Below are 6910 nucleotides of genomic sequence, written 5' to 3' on the forward strand. Positions count from 1 at the left end.
TCAGAAATCACCCTTGGCTTGGGGGGACAATATGGGAAGCTGGGGGATCGAACTGTGGTCTGTCCTACACTAGCCTTTGCAAGGTAGATGCCTTACCTCTTGCGCCACCTCTCTGGTCCCCTGGTTCAATTCTTGACACTGTATATGAACATCTATGCACTGCTAGAAATGAACCTTGAGGGCCCAGAGAGAGAGAGCACAGCGGCGTTTGCCTTGAAAGCAGCCTATCCAGGACCAAAGGTAGTTGGTTCGAATCCCGGTGTCCCATATGGTCCCTGTGCCTGCCAGGAGCTATTTCTGAGCAGACAACCAGGAATAACCCCTGAGCATCACCGGGTTGGCCCAAAAACCAAAAAAAAAAAAAAAAAAAAAAAAAAAAAAAAAATGAACCTTGAACATAGAGCCAGGAGTTATCCCTAAGTACATCTAAGTGCAAAGCCCCATTATTTTGTTTTTCTTTGTGGGATTGTCAAAAAGACTCAGTGCAGTTTTTTGAATATAAATGATTCTTTATGTTTGGGAATATTTGATCATAAAGAAACTATAATTGCACTGTTGTTGAGTATTTTTGATGTAGAAAAACATGGAAATTGAGTAAATTGTGTATTAAATTTTACCATAGAGATTATATCAATAATCAGCTGTGTGTATTGTAATGTATTTTTTTCATTTCTCACTTTGTTGAATTCTTCATGTGCTATATTCTAGAGAGCAATATGCTGTCTAATTTATTACACTAGAGTTGAGGTTATGGGAATTTATCAAAAGTAGAATAAGTAGGGTCTGAGCAGTAGTGCAGTGGTAGGGCATTTGCCTTGCATTCAGCTTACCCAGGATGAACCCTGGTTCGATCCCCAGTATCCCATATGGTCCCCCAATCCAGAAGCGATTTCTGAGTGCATAGCTAGGACTAACCCCTTAGAATCAGCGGATGTGGCCTCCCAAAACAAAAACAAACAAACAAAAAGAATAAGTAAATGATCAGCTCTGCTTTTGGACAATAAGAATATTTGTACTCAAAATAATCATGAAATTGTGTAAAACAACAATAAAATAGGCAGACCTATGGGTAAAATATAATACTGAATAAGTGATGGTTTTTTCATCAGTGAAAAAAATCAAAAGAAAATAAAGAAGTAAAAATTAAATAAAAATAGCAGCACAGGGCTAGAGATATAGAGTGAATAGGATATTTTCTTGCACTCTACTGACCAGGAATTGATTCCCAAGATCTAACATGAAAGCATAGTCAGGAATAAGACCTTAGCACAGCTGTGTGTAACAACAACAAAAAATAACCACTAGTGGTACAATTTTATACATGACTAAGAAATACATGGAAACTGTTCTAAGTAGGCACATTGACTTGAAGAAAATTTGAGTATAGAAATAGTTGGTGAACATATGAAAATTTGTTAATGAATTAAAGGAAAGAAGATTGTCTTGTTGCCATTGTTTTTCTTTGCTTTGAAGACACAATCTGGAGTTCTCAAGTCTATATCTATCACGAACTTGGAGATTGCAATTGATGGCTAGGGACATATGAGTTGCCAGGTACTGAGCCTGAGTTCCCTATGGGCAATACATATGTCCTATCCATTGAACTATCACTCTAGCCTCAAAGAGTAGGGTACGTGAAATTAGACAGGTACAGCAATGAATGGCCTTTGGTGTGACTTAATGACAACATGGTTACCCATTTGCTACAAGTAGATGTTCAGAGCAGACTTCTGTATACATTTTGTCTATTCCCACATAGCTAAATTAAATTGATTGTAGTTTACTTTATTCCTCTAGTATTTTATAAAGACAAAATCTCAGTCAAGCACACAGAAAGCATTAACTTCTCTGCATGTATCCCAAACCAAATTATCATAATCAAACAAATTAAAAACAAAACAAGAATATTGGCTAAGTTGTGTATGATGACTTCATTGTTTTTCCCCTAATTAAATCAATATAGGAAAACCAGATATAACAAAATTTCAATAAACCAGCAGTGTAGTAGTTTGAACTTTCAGCTAGAAGACTAAAGGAATAAAATATAATTTTCTATTACTACTGAAGGTACCCTCCCCTGTCTCCCCCTCTATTTAAGAAGTGGAGCTAGATAAATCAAGTTATGTGGCTTTGTTTGAAGGAAAGAAAAGCAATAGATTGGGGTACAAAATAAGAGAAAAAAAAACAGAAGTCAAATATGCTGAAAATAGGTGGAGTCTTTCCAGGGGATTTCAACTTCAGTTTGAGAGAGGATGTGAAAAAGAGAGGATGTGAAAAAGGCAATTGAAACACCACCACAATACAGAAAGAAATATCAAATTAGGGGGCGGGGGCCATAAAAAAATCAAATTAAATATCCAGTGAGCACCACAGCAATAAAGACAAGCACCACACAACAGTCTCAGTTCTGAAGCAACTCATGCCAGAGTGCAAAAAGAAAGAGAAAGATAAGATAAAATAAAATAATATTAGAGACATCAACTTCAATCTCTACACTAATATAAAGACGTCAAAAAATCGATCAATCGATAAATAAATATGTGGAAAAATGATTGTTTTATGCTTTTTTTTCCTTTTCCCCCTGCATAGGCACAGTAACTATTGGGGATATTATAGAGGAAATTCCCTTGGCCTAGGAGATACAGGGTTTCTTCCCCATGAAGTGTACTGTCATGGGATTAACTATAGACTCCTTGCATGATCATTTACTCTCCCCTTGGTGTTTTCGTGGTGTATGGAAGACTTCTGCTTCGTCATGGATGGTAAAATCAGACCTCTGTATCTAGAGATCTTGGGGACTGTGCAGCTCAGGGAATGGAGCTTATGATGAAGTCTTTCTTTGTGGTTCTAGCAATTCTGCTTCTTCAGTGTCGTTTTAATCCATCTTCTGTAGTTGGTGGTCTTGGTCATTATGTTGCTCCTAGGATGGAACCTGGGATAAAGTCTTTCGTTATGTTTCTGGAAGATGCGTTCAGTTGCGGTTGTCTCAGTCAGACCTCTGGAATTGGAGCTCTTATTTGTTGAACGGATCATAGACCAAAAGCTAGGCTAGAACTTTTTGATGCTGTTGTTGTTGTTGTTGTTGTTGGTCCCTGGATGTGTATTATATACTATCTTTTATATGTCAAAAATAAGTGTGATTATTTTATGTCTATACTACCTTTGATTTATTTTTAACATAATAATCTTCATATCTATAAATGTAAAAGGAAATTCCTTTCATGACTTCATTATTCCTAACAGCTGTATAGTATTCCATTGTGTAGATATAGAACAGTTTCTTTGTCCACTCATCTGTTCTCAGGCACTTGGGTTGTTTCCAGATTTTGGCTATGGTGAATAGTGCTGCAATAAGCATATGAAAGCAGAGGATAATATTGCAAACCACAGAGTCTAAAGCTGAAAAATGGAGAGAGAGAGAGAGAGAGAGAGAGAGAGAGAGAGAGAGAGAGAGAGAGAGAGAGGACAAATGTCTCTAATGCCTCTGCCAGAGGCAGGCTGAGGAGGGTGGTAGAAAAAATAGAGACATTGGTGCTGGTTAATGTGCATTGTTGAAAAGTGCTGTACATTGTATGACTGAAACTCAATCATGAACAACTTTGTAACTCTGAAAAACCTTTTTATTGTGGTGTTTAAATAAAGTAGTTTAAAAACGTAATGATCTAGAAGAAAATTACCTACTTTTCAAACTCTGTGTTGGGATTTAATTTTTTTTTCTCTTTGTAGTTCAGTAATAAATTGTAACTATCTTGGGAAGCCCCAACATTTGTGAGGTTATGCATGGTCCAGGGTCCTGGGGAAAAAGTTAGTTAAGAACTCTCATTTTGAACTCCTAAATCAAATAGGTAAAAAGTTTCTTGATTGTTTGTGCAAAGTTAGTTAGCTTATCTAGAAAGATGAACAGATATCATTTATAAAAGTTTAGATTATAATAGAAATTAGTTACTTAAAATATCTCTAAGAACAATAATTCTAAAAGCTTGAAAGACTTAAAGTATAAAAGAAAATAAAGTATTAAAATGTTGACTTAAACCTGGAGTGAACCTTTTGCACAGAGCCTGAAATAGCTCCAGAGCACACAGGGTATGACCCAACCATCTCCCTCCCCACTATTCAGAATAATAAAATAGGTGAATGCAGGAGGTTGCCGATTGGAGCGAGTGGAAAGCGGCCATTCAAGGGAACCTGGGACTCCCAGAACAGGGCAGAGTGAATGCAGGAGGTCTGCAATTAGGGGGGGTGGAAAGCAGCTTTTCTAGGGAACCTTGAGCTCGTGGAACAGGCCAGAGTGAGTGCAGGAGGTCGGCAACTAGAGCGGGTGGAAAGCAGCCATTCTAGAGAACCTTGAGCTTCCGGAACAAGCCAGAGTGAGTGCAGGAGGTCCCGCTAGGGTGGGTGAAAAGCGGCCATTCAAGGAACAGGGACAGGCCAGAGAGTGAACCTGCACTGTCTGGCTTGAAGGGATTGGTAATTGATCAGGCTGGACTGAGGACGAGGGAAGGTCTAAAACTCAGCGACATCACCCAACATACTAACATAGAGTCACATCCCGAGAAGAGACCCAGCCTCACACCACAGGTGGCAAAAGCAGGCTGAAACCTGAAAGCACTGCACTCCAAGCCAAGCCAATAAATGCAAAGAAAGATGGGTAAACCAAGGAAAACATTAACAACAAGGGAGATGGAGAGAAATCAGAACAAGTTCCCAAGTCCACCAAAACGCACAGACCCAGAGAGGAAGACCTAAAAGCAGCCATAAGAATAGAATTCCAAGCCATGCTATAAGAAATGAAAGACACACTGGCCAGAGATTACAATAAATCAATAGATGAACAAATGAACCAATTTAAACAAGAACTCCTACAAAATATGAAAGACTCCATACAAACAGAATTAAATAAAATACGTAAAACCGTAGAAAGCCAGAAGAGCAGAATTGCACAGCTCGAGAATCACATAGAACAACTCAAAGATAAACTGCAACCAAAAGACAACAAAGAAGCCAACAAAGAAATAGAAGGAAAAGCACTGGAAGTAAATGTCCAGTATTTAATGAACAAAGAAAAAAAAAACCAAAAAACTAAGAATTGTAGCTATACCAGAAGGGGAGAAAACAGGGAAAGGGGAAGAACAATTAGTCAGGGAGATAATAGCAGAACATTTTCCCACCCTCTGGAAAGACACATCTGAGCAAATCCAGGAGGTTAAAAGAATCCCCAACAAAATAGACCCTAACAACCCAACTCCAAGACACATAGTAATTCAAATGATAAGAAACAAAGAGAAAGGTGACCTACTTAAAGCAATAAGGGAGAAAAAAACCCTCACATACAATGGAAGGAACATTAGAATCGAACCAGATCTCCCATATGAAATACTGCAAGCAAGAAGACAGTGGAATGACATATTTAAACAACTGAATGAAAGAAATTTTCAACCTAGAGTCCACTATCCAGCGAAACTCTCATTCATATGGGAGGGAAGACTAAAATCATTCTCAAACAAAAAATGAACCTGCACTATTTGCGCAAACAAAACCAACCCTAAATGAACTACTCAGAGACGAATAATACAATCCAAACCCCCAATTGTAACAACCATCCTAAACAACACAACAGCACAACAGCCCTCTCTGTCAATAATCTCATTAAATGTTAATGGACGAAACTCTCCCATTAAAAGACACATAATAGAAAACTGGATTAGAAAACATAAACCAGATTTTTGCTCCCTACAAGAAACACACCTACAAGTACAAGATAGGCACAGGCTTAGAATAAAAGGATGGAAATCAATTATCCAGGCCAATGGAAATAAAAAAAAGCAGGGACGGCCCTTCTTATATTAGACCAAATTGCATTCAACCTCAAAAAAGTGATCAGAGACAAAGAGGGTAACTACTTACTGATCAGGAGAACACTAGACCAAGAAGTGCTAACGCTGGTTAACATCTACGCACCTAATGCAGAGCCAGCAAATTATGTACGGCAACTGTTGGCAAAACTGGAGAAACACATGAAGGGAAATGTGATAGTAGTGGGAGATCTTAATACTCCACTATCACCACTGGACAGATCCACCAGACAGAAAACTAACAAAGAAAAAAGAACCCTAAATGAAAAATTAGAAGAATTAGGGTTCATAGATTTCCTGAGACAAACGACAATGAAGAAACAACTTGTCAAAACTTATGGAACACAGCAAAAGCAGCAATGAGAGGAAACTCATAGTAATACAAACCTGTGTCAGGAAAGAGGAAAACAACAAAATTAGCAGCTTAAAAGACCATCTTAAGGAGCTGGAACAATAGCAACAAAGAAACCCAAACACAACCAGAAGACAAGAAATAATAAAAACCAGAGCAAAAATAAACAACATAGAAACTAAGAAAACAATACAGAAAATCAATGAGACCAGGAGTTGATTTTTTGAAAGATTAAACAAGATAGACAAACCACTGGCAAGACTCACCAAAAAAAGAGGTAAAACACCCAAATAAACAGGATCGCAAATGAAAGGGGAGAGATTACAACAGAACCCCAAGAAATCAAACACATTATGAGGACATATTATGAACAACTATACTCAGTTAGGTTAGAGAACCCAGAGGAAAGTGATAGATTCTTGGAAAAATACCAGCTTTCAAGAGTAGAAAAGGAGGATTTAGAAAGCTAAACAGCCAATCACATCAGAGGAAATTGAAACAGTAATTAAGAAACTCCCCAAGAACAAAAGTTCAGGCCCAGATGGTTTTACAGGTGGATTCAAACATTCCAAGAAGAATTACTTCCACTGATCCACAGGCTCTTCCAAACCATTGAAAAGACAGGAATCCTCCCCAATTCCTTTTATGATGCCAATATCACTCTGATTCCCAAAGAGGGCAAAGATACCACCAAGAAAGAAAACTA

Source organism: Suncus etruscus, chromosome 15 (assembly GCF_024139225.1).
Source record: "Suncus etruscus isolate mSunEtr1 chromosome 15, mSunEtr1.pri.cur, whole genome shotgun sequence".
Classification (NCBI taxonomy): Eukaryota; Metazoa; Chordata; class Mammalia; order Eulipotyphla; family Soricidae; genus Suncus; species Suncus etruscus.